Source organism: Pleurodeles waltl, chromosome 3_1, assembly GCF_031143425.1.
Source record: "Pleurodeles waltl isolate 20211129_DDA chromosome 3_1, aPleWal1.hap1.20221129, whole genome shotgun sequence".
Lineage (NCBI taxonomy): Eukaryota > Metazoa > Chordata > Amphibia > Caudata > Salamandridae > Pleurodeles > Pleurodeles waltl.
Window position 1 is genome coordinate 1,615,067,908 of NC_090440.1, and position 26,422 is coordinate 1,615,094,329.

Genomic DNA, 26,422 nt, shown 5'->3' on the forward strand with positions numbered 1-26,422 from the left:
CACCAACTGCTTTGGCTCCAGCCCTACTGGCCTGTCTCCCCACTTCGAGAAAAACTGCAATAGCGACGCGTCCCCCAGGGTCCAGCGACCTCTGAAGCCTCAGAGGACTACCCTGCATCTAAAAGGACCAAGAACTCCCGAGGACAGCAGTCCTGTTCCACAAAGACTGCAACTTTGCAACAAAGAAGCAACTTTTAAAGACCACACGTTTCCCACCGGAAGCGTGATACTTTCCACTCTGCACCCGACGCCCCCGGCTCGACCTGCGGAGAACCAACACTACAGGGAGGACTCCCCGGTGACTGCGACCCTGTGAGTAGCCAGAGTTGACCCTCCTGAGCCCCTCCAGCGACGCCTGCAGAGGGAATCCAGAGGCTCCCCCTGATCGCGACTTCCTGCTTCAAAGAACCCGACGCCTGGTAAAGACACTGCACCCACAGCCCCCAGGACCTGAAGGATCCGACCTCCAGTAGGGAAGCGACCCCCAGGTGGCCCTCGCCTGTGCCCAGGTGGTGGCTACCCCGAGGAGCCCCCCCCCTTGCCTGCTTGCTTCGCTGAAGAGACCCCTGGGTCTCCCATTGAAACTTATTGCAAACCCGACGCCTGTTTGCACTCTGCACCCGGCCGACCCCGTGCTGCTGAGGGTGTACTTTTTGTGCTGACTTGTGTCCCCCCGGTGTCCTACAAAACCCCCCTGGTCTTCCCTCCGAAGACACGTGTACTGACCTGCTGGCAGACTGGAACCGGGGCACCCCCTTCTCTATTGAAGCCTATGTGTTTTGGGCACCACTTTGACCTCTGCACCTGACCGGCCCTGTGCTGGTGGTGTGGTAACTTTGGGGTTGCCCTGAACCCACAACAGTGGGGTACCTTGGACCCAACTTTGTACCCTGTAGGTGGTTTACTTACCTGCATAACTAACAAACACTTACCTCCCCCAGGAACTGTTGAAATTTGCACTGTGTCTAGTTTTAAAATAGCTTATTGCCAATTTTGCCAAAACTGTACATGCTATTTTGCTGATTCAAAGTTCCTATGATACCTAAGTGAAGTACCTTTCATTTGAAGTATTGATTGTAAATCTTGAACCTGTGGTTCTTCAAATAAACAAAGAAAATATATTTTTCTATACAAAAACCTATTGGCCTGGAATTGTCTTTGAGTGTGTGTTCTTCCTTTATTGCCTGTGTGTGTACAACAAATGCTCAACACTACCCTCTGATAAGCCTAACTACCACAAAATAGAGCATTTGAATTATCTCTTTTTACCTCTATCTTACCTCTAAGGGGAACCCTTGGACTCTGTGCATGCTATTTCTTACTTTAAAATAGTACATACATAGCCAACTTCCTACATTTACTAAACATGATTCAATAAAACTTCCCACCCTATGCCCCTACAAATGAAGAAGCCTACAACTAAAATAGAAGTAAGATAATTCATTATTACATAATGTCCATAGCCAATATTTACTCCAATAATAAATAGTACTTTAAGAATAGATGAATAATTAATATTTACTTAATGAACTTCCCACCCTATAGCCCCACAGACCCAGCAACTTGCACCTAAAATTTAAGTAAACCTAATAATTACATAATGTATTTAATGCATAATCATTTAGATATTTCACAATACATAAAACATGAATTAATGATTAATTATTACCTGTCCATCTTATACCCCTAAAGGCCAGAAACCCACACTTAAAATGTAACTCAAGTCAGATTATTACATAATTTACATAATTAATAGTCAATAAAATAAGTATTACTAATAAATTACACATTAATTGTTAATTATTTATTACCTGATTCAGTTCCCACCCTGTACCCCTACAATCCCAGCAACCTGCACCTAAAATTAACTAAAATAAATGCATATTACTTAATTTACATAACTAATAATTATTTAATAATACATTCAAAATTAACTGTTACTTAATTATTACCTTATTAACTTCACACCCTATACCCTTACAAACGTTGCAAAATGCACATAAGTAATAATGATTGAGTCAATATTACATAAGATAGATAGTTAATATTTATCACATACATACTTAAAATGGTTAATTCATTAATAGTTATTATTCAATTAACTTCCCACCCTATTCTCCTACAAACCCAACAGCCCGCTATAACACTATAAATTAGTGTTAAATAATTCTAAATCACTTCAATTTACAAAATATATTTGAAAAAATGAATAACAACATACAAAGGACAAATAAACTTACATTTAATATATGAACTAAACACATTTAAATAATTCAAAGCAATTTTATTTACAACTATTGAAAATGATATTAACAGTAATCTTGTTAATGATATTATCTATCTGGAAAAAAACAAGTTTCTTGAGAACAATATTTCTGCATCACAATATTTATGTATCACAATATTCATGTATCACAATATTTTGGCTGATATTTCTGTGTTCCAATATTAAACACTCAATATTTTGTTCAGAAATGGCTTGTTTTCTACCTTGAAGCATGGAAAAAGTACTGAATGATTTCTTGATTGGTGTTCTTCCACACTGATTGTGCTACTTTTCTTTAGTTTTGTGCTTTTGCTTGCCAGATACCTTGAACCCATCACAGTTGAAACTCACACTTCCCAATATTTTAAAGAGCTGAATGCAGACAACTAGCGATAACAAAACTTTGTCAGATGTGACAAAGTTTGGAAACATACATTTTGGCCACCTGGCACTTTTATTTAGGATGAAGCAGTAAACATACTCTCTTCATTTAAGGCTGATGCTATACTGTATATCTTTTTATGTATTAATGTTTGCCGCTCTGTCACATTTACTTATTTGTCCTACCTTTATGTTCATACACACGCTGTTTGCACTTATGTATCACTGAGATTTGTGGTGTTTGTATATTGTGAGCATGACCATGTTGGTAGAAATGTGTTGATGGCACAATAAACCTTTTCCATGAAAAAAAAGTTAAAGGGAAACCATAGAAATTCAGCAGTAATAGTTACGCTTATAATTATATCTATGTTAAGAAACTAAGGGGGTCATTCTGACCCCCGCCGGCGGCGGAAGCCGCCGGCCTGGCGGGAACCGCCAGAAGACCGTACCGCGGTCAAAAGAACGCCGCGGTCATTCTGACTTTCCCGCTGGGCTGGCGGACGACCGCCAAAAGGCCGCCCGCCCACCCAGCGGGAAAGCACCAGCAACGAGGAAGCCGGCTCCGAATGGAGCCGGCGGAGTTGCTGGTGTGCGACGGGTGCAGTTGCACCTGTCGCGATTTCCAGTGCCTGCCACGCAGACACTGAAAATCAATGTGGGGCCCCCAGGGGCCCCACGACACCCGTTCCCACCAGCCAGGTTCTGGCAGTGAGAACCGCCAGAACCAGGCTGGCGGGAAGGGGGTCGGAATCCCCATGGCGGCGCTGCTTGCAGCGCCGCCGTGGAGGATTCCCTGGGGCAGCGGGAAGCCGTCGGGAAACCGCCGGCTTCCCTTTTCTGACCGCGGCTTTACCGCCGCGGTCAGAATGCCCCCGGAAGCACCGCCAGCCTGTTGGCGGTGCTTCCGCGGCCGTTGGACCGCCAGGGTCAGAATGACCCCCTAATTCTCATGGTCTAAAATTACTTAATGGCACAAGTTATAGTTTCTTCAGATAAGTATAACTATAAGTATAACTATAACTGTATAATTTCTTTGGTCTTGTGTGGGTAAAATGTCAAATTAACCATAATAGTTCTCAGCTATGGCCTTCCAAGCCCTGTGCCCAACCCACCAGCCTCCAACCCCACTCTGCGCACAGCTATCTGCCATCAGTGGTAGGCATATGTTTTTGGCTTAAAGTTACTTAATGTCACAAGGTATACTTTCTTCAGATAAGTATAACTGTAACTGCAGAAGCTCTCTGGTATATAATATATTTATATATATATAGAATTGCTTTGTATAGGCTGCATGGTAAAGATAGTTTGTGGTTAAAAGATAATTGTAAATTATATTTTCCACCTCTCTTTATCTCTAACATTCCCTGAACCCTCAAGTCTTACTCACTTTCCTTAACCTTTATGCACCCCTAAACACTGAGGTCATCCTTACCTCCCTTTACCTCTACTCAACCTACACTCTAAAATCACTTTTCTTTAATTGACATACAAATTACAAAGTAAAAAGAAATACATATCTGAGTTTTAAAGTACTGCCTGGTAGATGCACAAATACTTACCTGTATGGTACTTACCTCTGTGGTAGTGACCCTGCATGGTAAAGGCTGCATGGTGAAGGATGATTCCACTGAGACAGGACACATCCCCACCTCTTCCTTAAACAGGTATCCTGACTTCATCCTAATGCACCTAAGTGTATTAGAGACACAATGGGCCTCATTATCAGTTTGGCAGCCTCAGGGCCACCATGTTGGTGATGGCAGTCGTATCACAAACAGGCAGGCAGAGAAGACCACCAAATTATGACCATGGCGGTATTCACAACAGATGACAGCCAAATCACCGCTGGCACCACCACTGTGGTCTGGCTTCCACGAACATCAGCTACCACCTGCAGGCCGGCGGAGATCATGTTTCTGCTGGACAGATTACGAGGTTGCACATCGCCAAGGTTTCAGTGAAAGATCTCTGGACTGGGTACATCAGTACTGATATCTGTCTGTCCCATGGGGTATGTATACTTGGAAGCTAAGCTATGGTTTGTGATAAGGCTTTATCAAGTGATACAAGGGACCAATCTGTATGCTTTCTGGCTTGTAGGAAGACTGGCATGTCCCTAAATTATGTATTAGCAGTGTTTGACACTTTAGCAAACATTCTGTTGCTATACTCTATGTGCTGTTTGCATGTCTACCAATAAAACTGTGAAGATGTAGCATACAACAGTTATTGAATCTGTCCATGTTGAAATCCTAATGTAACGAGTCTCCTGCTGATAGAGTCCATGTGTGATGTCCATAACATAGGTTGTACAACATAGAGGGACATATTGACAGCGGAGTTGTTATGCATAACAGTTGTACATGGTTGATAAATGACATATATACAGGACCTGTGTTCAAGTGTGATTTATTGTGAACAATAAAACAATATGTGTGACTGGTAGCTAACAAACAACAATATAACAGGTAAGATTTCAGTCATGGTGGTTGGAATCATGAGAGTAGCTGCTACCCATTAGGATTCACAAGTCCAGTGTCTTGGTTTAAGAACAGTCAACAAGGTGTATCTGTGGCACACAAGGGGAAAAAGTCAGGAGAGTTTCCCTTCCTGGCAGGGCATTTGGTCTTGGCATCTGCTCCTGCTGGATGTCTGAGGGGACGCCCATGTTTTCGTGGGGTCCTCTGCTACAGAGGATGGGGTGTCTGAGGCATGTCCGTCCACTTCAGGGCCTCGAATCCACTAGTGGCTGCAAATGTTGAAGGGCCTGAAAACTCATTACTAGTGGAAGAGACCTGATGTTGTGTTGCTGTCCTACTCAGGGTAGTGGTGATGCCCCTCAGCACACTAGCAATAAAAGCCAGGCAAGCATTTTGTGCCTGCCACTGCTTCATGACTTCCTGGTTGTGGCCCCTCTGCAGCTGTTGGATTCCCCCCACCATGGTGATTCCCTGGCCTATCATGCCTTGGGAATGTAGGTATGCTACTCTGACTTGGGAGATGGTTTCCTGGTTAGTATTGTCCCTTTGAGCCCCTGTCCACTAGACCACACTATCCCTCCCATGCACCCTACCCTCATGTGCCTGTGCCCCTGGCACAGTGTGCCCACTCTCAGTGGTGGCAGGACTATCATTGTCAGGGGTGACAAGAGAAACTCAGGTACCTGTACTGTGGGGCACATAATGGATGCTACAGTCCTCTTGACACACGGTTTTGGGGGGTGAATGGTTGCCTGTGATGTAGATGGGCTGGGAGGAGTGAATGTGGGCAGTGTGAAGCTGACAGTTTCTTAACTGAACAGGTGTCCCTGATGAGCCAGCTTTCTTTTCAGTGTCCACACATCTAGAGGTGTTGTCTTTACTGGGGCCTTCATCCAGACGGGTTGTGGCAGTTTCTGGTATCCTGTCCATTGTGACATTGGCAAGGTTACCTGTGGGAGAAGTGTAACACAGAGTTGCAGTTACACTTAAGGTATTATTGATGTTGTGTGAGATGCAGACAGTGCCTTTACATGCTCACCAGAAATGACCATGGCAGCTGCTGCACAATCTTGCTTTGTACATCATGAGACTCTGTAATTTCAATACCATACACCATGCTTGTTGCTGTAAACCGATGTTGGTAGTGATTGGACTGCTGATGGCATCTTATATGGTCTGCTTATTGACATGGGTATTCTTCGTTGTTGCCTACTGAAGTGTCTGACATGATACATGGCACAGAAAAAGAGGTTTTCAACGCACAATAGTGTCAGAGTAGTTACACATGGGAGTAAGCAATACATATTTACCTGTAACCAGATGCACTGCATGTGCATCCACTTTGGCATCTAGATTTCCACCACAAGTGGGTATATTTCAATCTTAGGAATCTTTATTCTAAAGGCATTGTGATTCGGCACTCAGCTATAGCTGTGTTTTGCTTGTGATGATAGTGAGAGTGAGCCATTACATTGCTGTTATTGCCATTCACTGTTTCACACTTCCACAATCAAGAAGGCTTTTATTGGTAGTTACTTTCAGAAGCATGATATCTCACATTTGGTGCACTGTTCTGATTTTCACAATGGTGGGATATTGCATTCTGGGAATTGTAGTGCTATGAGTTGCCAGTACTTCAGGTGCCATTTCCCAGGGCTGTGGAGTCAGGTGAGTTTGGTGGACATATGGCATGCCAGGGTGGGGGATTGGATCATTGAACATAGGTGTGCTGGGTGTTCTGTGAACTGGGGTGGGTTAAGGTGGTGAGGGAGCATGCAGGACATGACAATTGGGTGGCATGGATTTTGTGGGGACTTACCAGGACTCCACTCCCCCCAGGCATTCCTGTCAGGCCCCCAGGATGCAGTATGTCCAAGACCTTCTCCTCCCAAGATGTGAAAGTAAGAGAAGGAGGTGGGGGCCCACCGCCAGTCTTTAGTGCTGCTAGCTGGTGTCTGGATGTCATGGTCTCCCTGAGGTAATTTCACCTCTTCTTGATGTCCTCCCTTGTGCGTGGATAGCTGCCTACAGAATTGACCCTGTCAACTATTCTTTGTCACAGCTCCATTTGCCTGACAATTGATGTTTGCTGGACCTGTGCTCCAAAAAGTTGTGGCTCTATCCTGACAATTTCCCAAGATGTGAAAGTAAGAGAAGGAGGTGGGGGCCCACCCCCAGTCTTTAGTGCCGCTAGCTGGTGTCTGGATGTCATGGTCCCCCTGAGGTAATTTCCCCCTGAGGTAATTTCACCTCTTCCTGATGTCCTCCCTTGTGCGTGGATAGCTGCCTATAGAATTGACTCTGTAAACTATTCTTTGTCACAGATCCATTTGCCTGACAATTGATGTTTGCTGGACCTGTGCTCCAAACAGTTGTGGCTCTATCCTGACAACTTCATCCACCATGACCCTCAACTCCTCATCTGTGAAACATGGGTGTTTTTGTGGGGCCATGGTAGTGCTGATCAAGACGGTGTGGTAGTGTTCAAAGAAAAAAGGCTGCAGTAGTAGGTAAATGGTAAGGTGTAGGTGATGCGATGTGAGTGGGTGACGGTTGTGGTTTGTGTTTGGTAGTAAAATGTGTGTTGTGTATGTTGTGCAGGTGTGTGATGAGTGCGTACTGAATGTATGTGGATGCCTAATGTTGTTTTTTATTTCTGTGAACAATTTAGCTTGCCTGTGTGTGGTGTTCAGATTGCAAAGGATTGTGGGTTGTGTAGGGGGGTGTTCTATAGTGCAGTGTGTAGGTGTGTCAGTTTGTGGATGTGTGTCAGGTGTGGGGTATTTAAACTATCCAATGTGGCGCTGTGTTCATTGTGATGTGAGTTGAGACTGCTGCGGTTCACACTGCTAATGGTTTTTCCGCAGTGGAAGAACCACTGTCGTGATTTGTGGATCATAATATGATGGGTGGATTTCTGTTGGGCTGGCGGTGCTAGTCGTGGGACCGACTCTTTTCCTTCCTCCAGTGTTCCAGTGTTCCGGTGGTTTCAGAAATTTGGCTCCTTTTGGTGGACTTCTCAGTATAAATCTTAATACGGCAGTCTTTTGGCTGCCAAACTCGTAATGAGGCCCTATCTGCCAAACTCGTAATGAGGCCCTATCTTTTTTTTTATATGCCATTCAATGAGTTTGGCAGGCACCTTCACCTCTGACAGTTTGCCCCTTTCTTCGCCCCGACGCTCAATACTTTAGGTCTTGCCTGAAACAACACATGTGCTGTTACTTGCAGGAAAATCTGTCTTTTGCAGGGTGCTTAAAGCCTGCCCAATGCTTTCTTTGGTTGGTGTCATCATCAATCTCATTTCCTTGCTTCTGTTTGGTCAGGAAGTGCTGCCCTCACTTCTTCTATATGTGATTCCCCGATCCTGAACACAGCCCATGTAATGATTCCCTTGCCCAGATTTACAAGTCTGGGAATGCTTCAGATTCCTACAACATCTCAGAGGTGAAATATCTTCATTTCTCCCCGTTTTTCCTCTTGCTATGTGTGCTGCATTCTGTTGCATATAGAGAAAGAGAAAAACATCTCTTGTGATTGATTTTGTGCAGAATGGTGTCTCTTCCTGCACAAAAGCAATCATTCCCACAATGGAGGCATCCCTGCACCACAGTGCAAGGGTGCCTGCACTAGTGCTAGGCAGCAATTTGTGCACCAGCACAGGGGGAGAGGACAGGTATGTGCAGTATCTTGCAGATACAGTGCATTTCTTCCCTCTCCTGGTGGCACAGGGTGCTCCACAGGGCTTGTAAATAAGCCCCAATGTGTGTACAAAATAAAATATAGATCTCATGGTTTGGCTACTTGATTAAGAGACAATGGGACTTCTTTGTACTTGATGTCCTGTTGAGATATTTTGAAGGACACAATGTAAACAAATGTTTTCATTTATATGTGTAAAAAATGTTTCTGCACTTGTAATCTTCTCAATTCACACTTTCATGTACCTAAGCAAGAACGTGTCTGAGTCCAGGTTTAAAAAAATAAATAAAAACACTTTGCTATCAGAGAAATGGCAAGTAAACCTGGATATCCATGCTAGAAAAACTAGGAACAGCTTATCTAAGGGAGTTGCCTATTACTTGACCCAATGTTTTTCGACTGACAGCAAATTTTGCAAGATAATGTGCATTTCAATTGCATTTTTTGACTGATTCTCCAGATTAAAACATGGAAGGTTACCAAGGGGTTTTACAGCACCTCATGTACCCCTAGTTCCAGTGCCTTTGTATCGGCCAAGGCCTTTCACATCTTTGTGAGTTAAGGACAGAACCAAAATACATTCAGCTGTGTAAGGCTAATGCTTTTTTTTCATTTGATTACGGGCTATTTTCAGTCTTCACATTTAATTGTTTGCTTAGTTTATTTAATTTTTCATTTGTTGTTTTATTGTAGAGATTTCCTGTCACATCAGTGGCTCTATGCAAAGTGTACGGTGGTTGATGTGCGTGCGACCTTCAAAAATGAAAAATAAATAAATACTTTTACCTTACCATTCAGCATTTTAAAAGCTCATTGTGCCAAGAAAAAGCATCCACATCGTATCGTCCGAAATAGCTGCTTTTTAGTTAGCAAATCAGCACCCTTTACAATTTCAGGGGTTTAGTAAACATCAACTTATCTACTGGGTTGATCTAATGCTTCCATTGTTTTTCGAAGTTAATGGATTTCAGCTAAAAAGTCTTGAAATCCAGTAATTTGCTTTCGCTTAATTATGCTAAGTTGGAGTTAACTATGTGAGCTGCAAATCCGTCACTTAGCAATATATTTCAACCTCATTTTAATATTTGAAGAACATTTCATGCCAAAAATATCGCGAAAAGCAAAATGGCCTTCTTGCAAGGCTGGTGGTTTGAAGACCGCCAGACTCGCAGTGGCGGTCTGGCCGCGGTGTCTGTGGCGGTCTGACCTCCACATTACGAGGCTGGCGGGCAGACCCGCCAACTTACTTCCATCTCCGCCAGGATCAGAGGTCCTGATGGACTGATGGCGGTCCTGGTTGTAAACAGCGCATTTCAAGGGTGCTGGTGCCCCTTGTGTGCGCCTCAATTATGAGCAGGCGACAATGCTGCCACATCTTTCTTTTCCTACTGGGTTAACTCCGCCAGTCAGCCCAGTGGGAGAGTCATAATGAGGGCGATGGTAGGTTGCCAGCATGGCGGAGACTTCCTGTTGGAAGTTTGGCGGACAGATGTTCCTCCCGCGAAACTCATAATGAGCCCCAAAGAATGGTAATCAACAGCCATTCACATTCTGTCGCATCTAAATTTTTAGCCATGTTGGGCTTATTTGTGTTAAAGCTTTACAGTGAATAACCCTTCCCACTTGGGGCGACACATGTAAAAAAGAGCAGATGATGGCCGGAATGCTGAATAATGCAAACATTTACCCCCAATCACAAAGATCTGGGTTTAATCCATCGTTTTTTTGCTCACCACGCCACCCCGAACTTACTGCGCCACTGGATTTAAGCTAGCCTAGCTGATGAAGGGTGATACCCTGGAAAACTTTCATAGGATGCTTGTTTCCGGTCCAGGGGGGACTTGGCATTGCAGTTCGGGCTGGATTTTAACCATGAGGAACAGGGTCAAGACTGATTTGCAATGGCTGGGCCCACACTGGGGAGGCGTGGTGAGCAAAAAAACAATGGATTAAACCCAGATTTTTGTGACTGGGGGTGAATGTTCGCATTGTTCGGCACTCCTTCCATCATCTGTTCTTTTTGCATTCGTCACCCCAAGTGGGAATGGTTTGCCCAGGCGTGGGTCCCTTGCTCACAGGACCACTGGATTCAAGCTAGCTTAGCTGATGAAGGGTGAATTCCTGAAACCGGTCTTAGGATGCTTGTTTTTGGTCCAGGGAAGACCTGACTTGGCAGTTTGGTCTGGACGGTTCTCATAGGGAACAGGGCCAAAGCTAATTTGCATATTGCTGGGTCTGAGCTGGAATGGCATGGCAGGCAAAAAAACTGATGGATTAAACCCAGATCTGTTACCCGGGGTGAATGTTAGATTTGTTTTGCACTCCGTCCATCTTCTGTTGTTTTTTAACTTAATTAACGGTAGGCAATCAAGCAGAACCCCTCTGTACTTGACTCCCTTTAAAGTCAGATTTCATCTTCTTAGCTATGCTGCCAGCAACTACAAATGGGAAGATCCTGCATTATAAAATTATTCCTGCCAATGAAACCTTGAAAATGTAGCTCATTGTATTTGAAACATACCTGGAATATAATGGAGTTTTAGCAAAATTGGAAGCACTATATAGTATAAGCTTCAGTGGAAGCATGCAGTTAAGAAACATATTTTCATGGAGCTATTGATATTTAAGGGCATACAACAATTACAATGCAGAATGCAATCTTAACAGTGGTGTTAATGCTTGAATTAACCTCAGCCACTGATAATCACTGGGGGGGTGCATCCCAGTCCATTGTTATTTTGCACACCATGCAGCCTCAGTTTGGACCCAACTAATGTTTAGATATATTGCAACCATTCCTCCCATCACCCTTTGTGTCTTTGATGTACCACCTATCTGGCAAGTGTTCGCGCAGGCATAGGTCCCATGCTCATTATTTCACTGCAACCAACCTACACCAGACCGATGAGCCCTAGCCAGAGAAAAACTGTTTTGTAGACCTCCAGTACTTGAAAGGAACCAAACACCAGTTCCAAGGAATTGCAATAAATTTCAGGTTTGTCCCGCACGGAGAAGAGATTTTCGTGACAAAATTGACAAAGTACCTTTTCAGATTAGGACTTTGAAACTTTTTTTAACTTCCCTGTTTATAGGCTCTAGCGGGGTCAATCTACTTAGTGTGTCCCCCTGGTGCCTCATTACGATCAGCCTCAAATCACTCCTGGCTCCTGGTCTACCACAACCACTGACTACAACTGGTGCATTGTTCTACTTGGCTGTATTTTTTCTTGAATATTTAACAAGCCCATATCTTTAGTTTCCCTGATTGGATTTGTGTCTTTTTATTGTGATTTTGTTCATGACATTTTATTCCAGCCCGTCCATCAAACTCCTGACAGTGTGGCCACCAACATAGTGGTGACCACCCGGCCATACCTATCAGGTTTCCACCCATCAGCCTAGTGGGAAACATGCAGTATTATTGTCTCCGGCTTGTAATCAAGCCAACAGCAATGCAGCTGCTGCAGGTGCACCAGCACCTTTGAAATGTTCAATGTCTGCACAGCATTGCAATGGTGCTGGGCAGGGGGATCCCTGCACTGCCTGTGCCAAGTGCTTGAGCAGTGCAGGGGCACCTGTTTGGCCCCCTGCAACTGTTCTGAGGCAGCCTTTCCAGGTGGTGATGCTGCCATGAAAAGGCTGGTGGAGAATAAGGTTGTAATCAGCAGGGTGGTGCTGCATTCCCCTACTCTTGATTGGATTTAGATGTACATTGTTAATGTATGTTTGGTTTTTATTTATTTTTTATACCCTGTGTTATAAGGGCATCATATAGATATATTTTTATAACTCAAGTATTGAGTTCTGTCTCATTAATCCACTATAAAACTATGCCATTTGTTTAACTCTAACCTTTACAATCGGGACAGGTAGTTTACTTTAGATTCAAGGAAACATATTTCTAAATTATTCCCTTGTTGACCATTTACCATTACTTCCATTAAATCTTAGGCATGTTTTGTGCTAGAACACATAGTTATAATTGTCATTAATAATGTTCTGTGTTATGTGCAAATGACAGTGCCATACCATCATCCGCTAGCGCTAGCTCACATTGATTTTTCTTTTCTCAAGGCAAGGAAACATAGTCCATGCACTTAAGACTCTTCTTTTCCCAAAATATATCAAAATTATTTGGTTGAGATGCTTGGAGGGGTTTGAAGGTAGCGTGTTTATTGATAATTCACATACCACTATCAGGTGGGTCAAAAACATGCATAATTTCCATTAAGCAATAAATCTCATCTCTAATAACCAGTATCCCCGCTGCCACTTCTGGTACTCTAGATGTGCTTTGACTACTAGTGCTTTGTCCACACCACATCCCACTTTTATCCATTTCACAGCCTCACCCATCACTGAACCGTTTGTTCATTATAGCGATCTGACATTTGTGTTTTTGTGTGCTGTTCTTATGCTATTGATTCTTCCCACAGGTAGACTTGGCATCCTTGGCCTGGTCTCCTCTAACTTTGTGCCTCTGTTTCCCAGGTTGTTGGTGTGTGCTGGACTCTGTTTTTGCTGTTTTTGATACTCTGGGCACTTTACACTGTTGTCCAGTGCTAAAGTGCAAGTGCCCCTATGTAAAATGTAGGTGAAATTGGCTTTTTATGAAGGTGCTCAGGGCCTGTAAATCAAATGCTACCAGTGGGCCTCCAGCACTGCTTGCGTCAGCCACATGAGTAGCCCTGTAAACATGGCTTAGACTTGCCACTGCAGTGTCTGTTTGTGCAGTGTGAAACTGCCAATTTGACTTCACAAGTGTGTCCACTTGTCAAGCCTAAACCTTCCCATTTTATACATGTAAGACACCCCAAGGTAGGCCCTAGTTTGCCCCATGGGCAGGGTGTGTGTTAAAGGTGAGACATGTACCTATGTGTTTTACATATCCTAACAGTGAAATACTGCCAAATTCGGTTTTCGATGTTGCAAGGCCTATCTCTCATAGGTTAACAAGGAAGCTGCCTTTACATTTTTAAAGTGTAGATTCCCTTTGGAAGCAGATAGAAATGTGGAATTTAGGGTCTGTGAACTCCTAATTCAAAAATACATCTTTTAGTGAAGTTGGTTTTTAGATTGTGCGTTTGAAGATGCCACTTTTAGAAAGTAGGCATTTTCTTGCTTAAACCATTCTGTGACTCTGCTTGTTTGTGGATTCCCTGTCTGGGTCAGTTTGATGGTTGGGCTGTTTGCACCTCTCTCTAGACAGTGACACAAAGGGAGCTGGGGTGTAGCCTGCACATCCTGATGACCCATCTGTGCTAGGAGAGAGGGGAGGAGTGGTCACTCACACCTTAAAGGGCTGTGCCTGCCCTCACACAATGCAGTCTCCAGCCCCCTGGTGTGTGTGTGTGGGGCCTGGCCGAGGCAAGGCAGGATCTTGAAAACAACAGATACTCCTCTTTGAAGTAGGCCTACTTTAAAGGCAGAAAAAGGTGTAAGAAGAGCCCTCCAGACCCCTGAAAATCAGATAACTTCTGGAATCAAGAGGAACCTCTGCCAAGGAGAAGAGCAGAAGAGCTGAGGGGAAGTTCTGTCCCTGCCCCTGTCCCTGTGAAAGGGCACAAGGACTGGACTTTGCTGTGCATTCCTACTTGAGAGGAATCTCCAAGAGCTTGAACTGAGCTTGCCTCCTGTTGTTGAAGTCTCAGGGCCAACAAAGACTTCCCCTGCTAGCACCTGGATTCTCTGCTGAGACTCCTGCCTCGCCAAGTGCTGCCCTATCCAGCTCCTGGGCCCTTGAAAGGTGAAGCTGGCAGACAGGAACTGAAATTCCATGCACAGACCGCAGAGTGGGGAAGTTTTAGACATACCACCTGTGACGTGGCTGATAAACGACACGTCACCGGCTTCGCAGTTGAAATCAGTGTTCCACCTGCATCGTGGCTGAAAGATCGACACAACGCGGCTGGAGAAATGACAAACAACAACCACTAACAAAGGCTAATAATGATGCAAACTCCATGCAGCGTTGTTTTGTGGTACTGTGTGACTGGATTTTCAACTCGACATCACTGAGCACGAAAAATCAACGCAAAGCTTCCCCGGACCTGAGGTGCCTGTCCGGATCGACACCTCGCTCTCTTGCGGGAGAGACGAAACAACACACGCCGACCCGACCAGAGGAGGAACAGCGCACGGTCTCACTTGCCAGAAAGAAATCGACGCATCAACGCACTGCTGACCTTTTTTGACGCTGTGCAGCTTGATTTAAATGTTACCCAGGTACTTTTGTGAAATAACAGCAATCTCATTGTTTTCTAGAGGATTTAAGTCCCTTTTTAAATTCATAACTCGACTTGTGTATGTTGGATATTTCTCGTTTTGGTCTTGTTTTTTTTAGATAAAAATTAACTATTTTTATAATCCTGTGTCATGTCATTTTGTAGTATTTTCACTGAGTTACTGTGTGTGTTGTACAAATACTTTACACATCGCTTCTGAAGTTAAGCCTGCCTGCTCGTGCCAAACTACCAAGGTGGTGAACGGGGGTTAGCCAAGGGTGATTCTCCTTTACCCTGACTAGAGTGAGGGTCCTTGCTTGGACAGAGGGTAACCTGGCTGCCAACCAAAGACCCCATTTCTAACACCCACCATCAGACCTGCGATGTACACCCTTTTTATGCAATGTTTGTTGGTGTGGTACGTGGAGTGATTCTTCATGACACATTGTCAATAGGCCTACTGGGGAACTTTATCCTAGTCCTGCTACATTTTGGCTACCGTTTCATACCTTCATAGCTACTTTCTCATTTTCAGACCTTTCTCCCATGCTACCTCCCAACCTCCAGTAAGGGAAGGCATGTTCACTGTCTAAGCCTTTACAATAACAAGCCAGTACTGCATCTAAATAAGTTCCTATAATTATAGTTATTTATTCTACATGGTATGCACTTCTGGGAGCCATGTATTGGGCAGTGGGGTGTGCTGATCTCTGTGCCAAAGGGGTGGGTTGGCCACCTACAAACTGCAAGGCTATTCCAGGTGGTGCAAACTCGGGGTTCGTCACCCACAAGTTGCCAGTTACACTTTGCATTACTGTCCGTAGGGGTCCAAGACATTGCCACCCCCTTCATCCACTGTTCGTTCGGAGTTTTCATGTGAAACCCTATAAATTCCTCCACTTGTAGGGCCCCTTGGTCAGCCCTAGCCCAGGTCTCAATCTTCCTTCTTCGACCTGCTTTACAGGCCTGTCTGGGATTTCTAGTGAACTGCCATACCTCTGCAGGTCACCTCCAAGACTAAATAAAAAATCCATTGCCTGCTTTCCTGTCATTTTGCCTGCCGTCCAGGCCCAAGAGGTAGTACCCTGCTCTAAGCAACTAGCTTTTGTTTAGGTTTTACTCCAAATCAGCTGCACCTCGATGCGTGCCACTACCAGGTAGCCCCACACCATGTGAAGGAAGTCACTGTTGGCAAGGACACATCTAGGGCATCCAATGTATGTGGTATGCAGCATAACATTCAGTCTGTTGGGTGTAAGATATGTGCAATGCAAGTAGTTGAACTGCATAAACTTGAAATATATGTTGCTAGTGAATGTATATAACTAATCTAGCAACCACTCCCATCCTTTTCCACGGAAAGGCCTGCCATGGTGGCCCCCCCGGATCCTGTAGAATCAGCATGTTGTGCACCAGTATAGCCAGCGTAATTTTGTATCACCAGGTTTATTGCACTCAAAGGTCAGTATGGTCTACAGGAGATCATGAGTACAGATTTAGGGTGCAGATCTCCAAAAAGTTGAGTCAGTGCCTGTGCCAGTGCCCGTAGGTTAAGAATTCACTGTTGGGAAGGTAAGCTTCTGTTCAGTGGTGTAACAAGGGCCCCTCACAGCCCCTGCAGTGCGGGGAGGCCCTGAGCTCCAAGGGGCACCCTCAGCATAGTACACTGTGCACGGGCAGCAGGCCTCTCTCTGGGTCCAGGTGGGGGGGGGCCCCTCCAGGTACTTTGCAGGAGGCCCCCTCAAGTTTGGTTACACCACTGCTCCCGTTGTCAATTCTGCCACCACATGGAAGAAGGCCTCAGAAAAACAATTACTCAGCATCACTATATCCACAGCAGTGCAGGCTGCCAGCCACAGAGTTACCAAGATACCCTACCTGGGAGTCTGTAGTCCCACTAATGAAGTTTGCTGGGGCACACAGAGGGCCCTGTACTGAATGCAGAACCCCTCTCCAGCAAAAGAGGAATGTGTACATATTTAGGGGCTAATTTTCATTTATCCTGCTCCAGAAAGAAGCTGTTTAAGACGTTCTCCTCTTGCTATACAACCTTTTGAGCATGAGAATAGTAAGCATGGCTAATTATATCAGTTAGCATTATGTAATGCTTCCTAACAGTTTATTTCTTCTGAAGGTTTTCAGTCTAATAGTATGCCCATGTACTTAACAGGAGCTTATATGCCCCAAATATTCTCCTATTCTTTTCTTTTTCAAATTATCTCATTTGCTCTAATGTAGGTATTGGCAAATATCTCAGCAGAGTTTGATGTTTTATTTCGCAGTGTTGTTGGTGAGTCTTCTGGATCAAATAGAAATAATATTTTCTTATCTGATTTTGTTGCTATTATATATACTTTATAAAACCTGTTATTTAATTTTAAGCCATGCAGCAAACATTGGCATCCATTAACCATTTGCCAGAAATTTTGCATTAAAGGCATGCTATAGAGACATAGCCATAGTGTGAAGATATGACCAAAGTTCTGAGAATATTTTTGTGCTATTATAGGGTCTTCTATCTTCTTCACATATTCTAGGAAATAACTCAGGAAGCTGGCATTATCAATTATAAATCTATATGCATTAAAGCTTGCTTGACTCGGATGTATCATGGTTTGTGTCATGTTGAATTGGTAACGTGCGATAACTTATAAAGGAAACATTGGCAAAACAAATAGATCCCAGCTGTTAAAGACCTTGCTATTTATTTTGTCAGGGATCATTTTTCAATTGTTGGTAACATGCAAATGCATGCATCCTGATGCAAACGCATGCATGATTTGCATTACTATAATGGGTTTTCAATTAAACAAAACCCATTCTAAGACTGACCTCAATGAGTGCATATACATTATTGTAAGAACCTGGATTATTAATTGATTGAGAGAGGTGAGAGCCTCACTAAAATAATAAATATACTCCTAGTTAGGGTGTACCACAAAAGTCACTAAATAAGCCTGTCTGAAATCCTCTGGTAGCTTAGCACAAAGCAGTCAAGTTTAACTTAGAGGAAATGTGTAAAGTATTGATGAAGTACTCAAACAGTAATCAAGTGAAACATAACTAGAGAACAATCTCAAGCTAATTTAGGAAAAATAGAGTATATTTTAAGAAAGAAAATTACACCAAAATGACAAAAAGCCAGTAAGTAAAATCAGAATTATAAATGATTTTTTTTTTAGGTAAAAATAGCGCCAAGAAACACAATGTGCCAGTCGCAGTTATCTGGTTATGTTGGACCAGGACAAAGTGAAAAGCTCAGGCCAACTGCAATGGAATGTGGACAGGTACAAGGACTTGGTTTGTCCCCATAAAAAGTTAAGCTTCTGACTTAGTCCGTTTGAGGAGCCTCAGTCAGAGCTTCACGTTGGCGGGAAACACAGGGCAGTTGTTGTAGGCACAAAGAACACTATGCAGGTGAAGTCATGAGTCTATAGCTGGGAAGGTTGAGTTTGCAGTTGGATGCAGATCTTGCACTGGCCTCAATGAAGTCTGATCACATTTGCAAGGAGACAGGGGACACTCAGTTTCTGATGCAAATAGCCCAGAACCTCTAGATCTTTCCCTGAAGTCCTGTTGTTAAAGTTTTTAGGTTTGAGGAGTGCACTCTGAGAGCTGCTAAGGGTTCAGGACCCAGGGAGGCAACACTTGAGGACCAGTATCCAGGCAGGTCCAGTTGATGATAGTCTGTTGGAAAGTTGCAGGAAGACCTCTGGAATCTTGTTGCATCCAAGTAGCCTAAAAATGGAGGTGACCCAACTGAACCTAGGAATTACATCTGGGATTCTGGGTTCCAGGCAAACAAGTTGAGTCTTCCTTCATGCCTCAGACAGCATAATCTCCACTATGGCTATAATTAAATGTAACCGGTGAACCACTATATTGGGTGTGAGGGAACTCTTTCGCTATTGTAATGGATTACCCATTCCACCAATATATGAATCAAGTCCCGTGTCTCCACCATGACCCTGGGGAGTAAGGGCTGCCAGAGAAATTACTACATAGGTGGACATATAGTAATTTTTTTTAACTATTTCTCAATGCCAGGTAAAACCTGGCTTCAAGGAACAGAAAAAAACATTACAGTACCCCTCCTGCTATAGGAAAAGCCTCTCAAGGTGAGGGAAGTATTACATTTTTTCTTTTCAAAAAGAAAATCTGATTTCAGAATTTTGAAAAGAAAAAAGAATACTGTGTGCACCGGGGCTGCGTCTTTACAATGCAACCCTGTAATAAACAATACAATACATTGACAGGAACCTCCATGACAGCAGTTCTTGCCAATGCCATTATAAATGACTGCCTTCTTAGTGTGCATTTATCAATTAGGTGGGTGTCCATCACTCCACCATGTGGACTGAGTAATTTACTCCATCCCCATGGTGGACCCATGGGCCGTCCACCTAGATACTGGCCACTTGCTGAAGAATCTGTGTGCATTTCAGTCATTTTTTAAAGCTTGGAAGCAGTTGAGGATCATTTAGTATGATAATAGATTTCTGGCTAAAGCCCACAGGAGGTGCCAACATGTTGGAACTCAACCTACTACATGCTGCAACATCAGTTGTAGCAGTCCAGACTGATCACCGACTTGGTTAAAACCCTCATATAGGAGGCATCAACATGTTGGAGTTCGACCTACTACATGCTCCATTGTCAGTTTTAGGAGTCCTTTCCGATCACTATGTCCTTCAAAGAGGAGGGGATGTAACTGGGAAAAGCATGACATTGAAGGTGGACAAAAGGGGGCTAGTCAAGTAACTGCTACAAATACGACTTCCTTTCGAGGTTTTCACACAGCAAGTCAGCAAGTAGGGCAGTAAAATGAGCAAAGCAGTCCCATTGTTGTATCTGCTACAGGACCAGTTGAAAAAGGTTGCACAAAGGTTCATGGCATGAATGAAGAAGCAAATGAGTTGGTTCAGAACTTAATCTTTCACTTTGTTGTAAATCCAAGGCTGCAAATGGAGATTATGGCCCTCATTGCAACCCTGACGGTAAATCCCGCTTACCGGTGTGCAGAAGACCGCCAACATACTTTTGCGGCTGCAGAATTCCGCTATAGGTATTACGTCCCACAGCTCGGAATCCGCCACAATACAGACACCCACACAAGTCCGCCACACCAAAGGTCAGTGATAAACTGGCGATAACAAAACCGACACCGTCACGCCAACAGGAATACGCCCACACTATCACGACCCACGAATCAACGCAGCGGTCTTTCAACTACGCTAAACAATCGGCGGTACACACCGCCGCGCTCAAAATACACACACACTTACAAAACACAACCACATTGGACAACTCGAAATAAACACACCTGATACACATACACATACCCACACACCCAATCCAATATAAAGCACACACTCACATCACCCACAAACCCTTACTACCAGAATTTTGAAAGCACGCCAGAGAGATACACTACCAAAAACAACGCCAGCATCCACAGACACACAACACCATCACTTACACAACATCCACATACCTCAAACAACACACACCAACACACCCCCTCACACATCACAAAACACACCACCACACACATCACCCACACCACATCATGGCACCTCAACAACACCCCAGGTTCTGAGGAGTAGCTCAGGGTCATGGTGGAGGAAATCGTCCGGGTAGAGCCACAGCTATTCGGATCACAGGTGCAGCAGACATCCATTGCAAGGAAGATGGAGCTATGGTGCAAAATCATCAACAGGGTCAATGTAGTGGGACAGCATCCAAGAACTAGGGATGACATCAGAAAGAGGTGGAACGACCTACGGGGGAAGGTGCGTTCTGTGGCCTCCAGACACCAGATTGCTGTACAGAGGACTGGCGGTGGACCCCCACCTCCTCCTCCACAACTAACAACATGGGAGGCACACGTCTTGGCTATACTGCATCCTGAGGGCCTCGCAGGAGTAGCAGGAGGACTCGACTCTGATAAGGCAAATCCTTACTACTATATCCCCCCTCCCTATCTGCATGCCATCACATACTTCCCACCCTTACCCTCAAACCCATCACCCCAACAACCCACAGATACCCCACCAACACAACCCACACATCCCAAAACCAAGCCCTGCATGTAACACCAATGCATGGACACCCATCACCCACGCATGTCCACTACAGAGACTCACTCATGCCCCAAAATCACCAATCACACAATGACCAAGCCAATAATGCAAGCACTGGAGTACAGTGTCAACCACTCATTGCAAACGATGACACACATACAATAATTATGCATTTACACCCCAACAGGACCTCTAACCAGACAGGAGGTGCCAGACATATCCAGTCCCCCCACAGAAGAGGCCCACAGTGATGACAGCAGCTTTGCACAACTGGATCAAGATGACCAGCCCGGCCCATCTGGGACCTCGGGACAGTCGGTTCCCCTGACACTGTCACAAGCCACCACAGACCCTCCACCCTCAGGAAACACCACCACAGCACCCACACAGTGGGCCCATTCCTCTGTCCCCAGGACATGTCAATCAGTAGTGTGTCCACCACTACAGGGAACCCAGGCAAACCCACCAACCCAAGAAAATCAGGGACCTGGGGGCAGTGGCAGTGGGCACACGGTTCAGCGGACAGAGGCACAGGATAACAGGGAACCTGGGAGGACTGCTGTGTGACAGGGGGAGGACAGACCCCAGGAACCCACTCTCCACGGGGCCCTCTCCAACATCATGGGAGCTTACCATCATTCCCAGGAGACAATGGCAACAGTACCGGCCAAGTTTCAGGAGACCCAGCGGCTGCAGGAGGAACACTACCTTGGGATCAGGGATTACTTGAAGTCCATTAACACCACCCTGGTCACCATTGCAGGTGTGCTGGCAGACCTCACCAACACCAGGAGGGACACAGTAGCACAACAAGGGGACCCTGACACTAGCCTGGACGATGAACAGCCATCCACCTCCGCTGGCGCTAGTGGACAGGAGGCACTGCCACAGGAACAAAAGGACACCAGCACCCCACCCCCTGCAGAGAACCACGCTGAAAATGGTCCCTGAGACCCAGGAACAAGACAGAGAACAATGCCAAGACCCCCGCCAGGAAATGAGACCCCCCTGAATGTCACCCTTCTGTCCCACTGTGTCACCCTGTCCATCCTTAAACTGCCATTGCTCCACTTCCTTTGCCCCTTTGGACAATGCACCTGTGAAACAAATAGACTGGAATCTGCCATGGACATTCCTCCACCATCCCCCCAACCCATTTTACAACCCCCTCTACTTAGTAGCACAGGAATAAACACACTTCAGTCACAAAAAAATCTGGAGTCAGTATGTGCTTTCACAAATGTGCAATTGCAAAAACTACAGAATATAGCAATGTCAATTTACTTGTTCACATACCAATGTAGCACAGCTGTAGGCCAGCTGTAAACATAGCAGAGGGCACAGAGTGGGACCCAAATCTGTGAAATGGAAAGTCAAAGTGACGAGTCAGGGTCCATACACTAAATGACAATGACACACTTATGCTAGTTCCAACAATAGAATGAGATGTGGGAAGCAGTGGCATCTTCTTACCTGTGTCTCACTGGAAGTATTGCCTGATGATGTTGTTTCGGTTGTCGATATCCTCTTCTTCTCCCTCCTCTTCTTCACTGTCCACAGGCTCCACAGCTACCACAAGACCACTATCTGGCCCATCCTCCAGCAGAAAAGTCACCTGGCGTTGCACAGCCAGGTTGTGCAGCATGCAGCAGACCACGATTATCTGGCACACCTTCTTCGATGAGTAGTAGAGGGATTCACCTGTCAGATGGAGGCACCGAAATCTGGCCTTCTGGAGGCCGAAGGTGCGCTCAATCACCCTCCTGGTTTGCCCATGTGCCTCATTGTAGCCTTCCTCTGCCCTTGTCCAGGGGTTCCTCACTGGGGTCAGTAGCCATGACAGGTTGGGGTAACCAGAGTCACCTGCAAATGTCAAGGGACAACTTTTAGACACACACTAACCCTTAGGGACAACCCCATACCCAGACACCTATGTCAACTGTATTGGGACCTTGACCTCACCTATTAGCCACACACGGTGCCTCTGGAGTTGCCCCATCACATAAGCGATGCTGCTATTCCTCAAAATGTGAGCGTCATGCACAGAGCCAGGATACTTGGCATTGACATGGGAGTTGTACTGGTCAGCCAAACACACAATCTGCACATTCATCGAATGGTAGCTCTTCCGGTTTCTGTACACCTATTCATTTCTGCGGGGGGGACAAACGCCACATGTGTCCCATCAATGGCACCAATGATGTTGGTGATATGTCCCAGGGCATAGAAGCCACCTTTCACTGTGGGCAAATCTTCCACCTGAGAGAAAATGATGTAGCTGTGCATGTGTTTCAGCAGGGCAGATAACACTCTGGACAACACATTAGAGAACATTGGCTGGGGCATCCCTGACGCCATGGCCACTGTTGTTTGAAAAGACCCACTGGCCAGGAAATGAAGTACTGACAGGACCTGCACTAGAGGGGGGATTCTTGTGGGATGGTGGATAGCTGACATCAGGTCCGGCTCCAACTGGGCACACAGTTCCTGGATTGTTGCACGATCAAGCCTGTATGTGACCAGGATGCGTCTCTTTTCCATTGTCGACAGGTCCACCAGGGGTCTGTACACCGTAGGATGCCGACATCTCAGGTCCTGCCCCAGCGTACGTGCCCTATGGAGGAGAATAGCGAGCAGAGAGTTATCCAACACTGAGGTATCACAATGTTTTATTTTCAGAAACGTAATTAATCTGCATTGTGCAGGTAGCTGTCTATATTCCCGGCCTAGATATGTGTGACGCAGTTAACATCCATCCCATGTGGCCTCCTGAAATGGCGGCTGCCTGACCTGTAAGGTGGGACAAGGGGATTTGAGGTAACTGCGCTGGCGTTCTACACCGTCGCGGTGGGCGGTCGAAGACCGCAGCGCAATTCTGCTTTGTTTAACATTTGGCCCTATGGGTCCCAGGAGCCAATAACGATGTACGCCGGCAGTGACGGTACGCACTGCCGTGGACGTGACCGCCATTTTCTGTCTGTTAACTCACTTGATACCTGACCTTCAACAGGAGAGGACCTACACTGCAAGTGCTGCTGTGACCTCAGTCTGGAAGTGACAATGGCTCATGTGTCTTGGGAAAGGGCCCCTGCCTTCACTTCGGAGGAGTTGGAGAAACTAGTGGATGGGGTCCTCCCCCATTACACGCAACTTTATGGTCCTCCAGACAAACAGGTGAGTACACTGTGAGCATGCTGCATGGGCAATGCCTGTTTTGAGTGGTGTGGATGGAAGATACATGGAGGGGCTGAGGTCTGCATATACGGCTGGGGAGTGTATGTGCGTAAGGCAAGGGTGGGAACTGGGGGGCAATGAGTATGATGGTCCAGACGGGTAAGTAATTTCCATTTCACTCTGTACCATTCCTCTAGGTCTGTGCCCTCCAGAAGAAGAGTATTTGGCGTTCTGTCACCAAGGACATCCGGACCCTGGGGGTCTACCACAGACGGAGCACCCACTGCTGTAAAGGATGGGAGGACCTGCGCCGCTGGAACAAGAAGACGGCGGAGGCCCAGCTGGGGATGGCCTCCCAACGTGGGAGTGATGCCCATCGTACCATGACCCCCCGATGTTCTGGATCCTGGTGGTGGCGTATCTGGAGTTTCATTGGTGCTTGAGGGCATCACAGCAGTGGGTTTCCGTAGGCCAGGGTGAAGTTTGTAGGCAAGGTCCCTTGTGAGGCAGGCTGTGTGGCACCCCAACCCCAACAGTGATAAGAGCCATCTACATCTAGTCAGGCTCCCGTGACTTCCAGGTGTGCAGCAATTGGTGTTAGGCCTCTTACCCCATGGTCAGGTGAAATTTCTAGGAACTGTTAGTGCATGGCATAGTGCAAGGGCTGCTCAATGTGTGTTGTGTCCGCCAACGGTAGTGGTGTTGCATGCACTGAACATGTCTTTCTTCTGTCTTTCCCCCCCTTTTTGTGGTCTCCCTGTTCTTGTGTGCAATAGCATCATCAGGCGGAGGAGAATTGGCACTGGAGCAGGAGGGAGCTGCAACCCACTTGGCCCTGGAGGGCGAAACAACGGAGTCTGAAGCCACCAGTGGGATGGAGGGCGAGGGGAGCTCCACAGCAGGGACAGGAGCAGACAGCAGTGACAGTGACTCCTCCTCTGATGGGAGCTCCCTTGCAGTGGTGGGCATCTCTGTGCCCACCGCATCAAGAGGTACAGCTGCCACCGCCCCTACCAGCACCACCCTCCCAGCAGCCCCTCAGCATGTGTCCTGTGCCTGCTCACCCAGGAGGGTGGGCATCTCCTTCGCCCCAGGCACCTCAGGCCCTGCCCCAGTCAGCCCTGCTGCCCTCAGTGAGGAGGCTATTGACCTCCTGAGATCCCTCACTGTTGGGCAGTCAACCATTGTGAATGCCATCCAGGGTGTTGAGAGGCATTTGCAACAAACAAATGCATACCTGGAGGGCATTCATTCTGGGCAGGCAGCCCAACAGAGAGCATTTCAGGCTCTGGCCTCAGCACTGAAGGCAGCCATTGTCCCTGTGTCCAGCCTCCCACCTCCAACTTCCTCCAACCAGACCCAATCCCCTGTATCTCAGCCTATCCCAAGCACACCATCAGACCAGCATGCACACTCATCAACACACAAGAGTGGCTCAGGCAAACATAAGCACCACACATCCCACAGGCACTCATACAAGCACCATCCCCATGCAGACACAGCACCATCCTCAGCCTCCACCGTGTCCCCCTCCTCCACGTCCTCCTCCTGCCTCCCCGTCTCATCTCCACTCACACCTGTATGCACTACATCCTCAGCCACTGCCTCCATCACCAGCACGCCCATCACCACACACCGCTCACATGCACTCACCACCCCCACTACCATGCACACATCCCCAGTTTTCTCTCCCAGTGAGTCTTTGAACCCTCCTCCCAAAGTGCACAAATGCAGGCACACATCCACCCAACAGCCATCCACCTCACACCCGCCTCCGGCCCATGCACCTTCACCCACATTCAGCAGACGTGCACCTCCTACAACCACTACCTCTACCTCCGCTCCCAAACCCCATCCATCTTCCCGTCCAGTGTGTTTAAGAAACTCTTCCTGGCTAACATTAACCTCTTCCCTACACCTCCCCCCTCCGCCCTTCCCCTAGGGCCAGGGTTTCCAGGTCCCAGCCCAGCACCTCAGCCACCAACTCCCCAGGCACATTGGTGCCAGCAACTGCGGGGTCATCGAGTGCACCACCCATCAGGGCTGCCAGTGTGTGACGTAGCGAGGGCAAGGACATTCCGTCACCTGCCAAGGTGAAAAAGGTGCCCA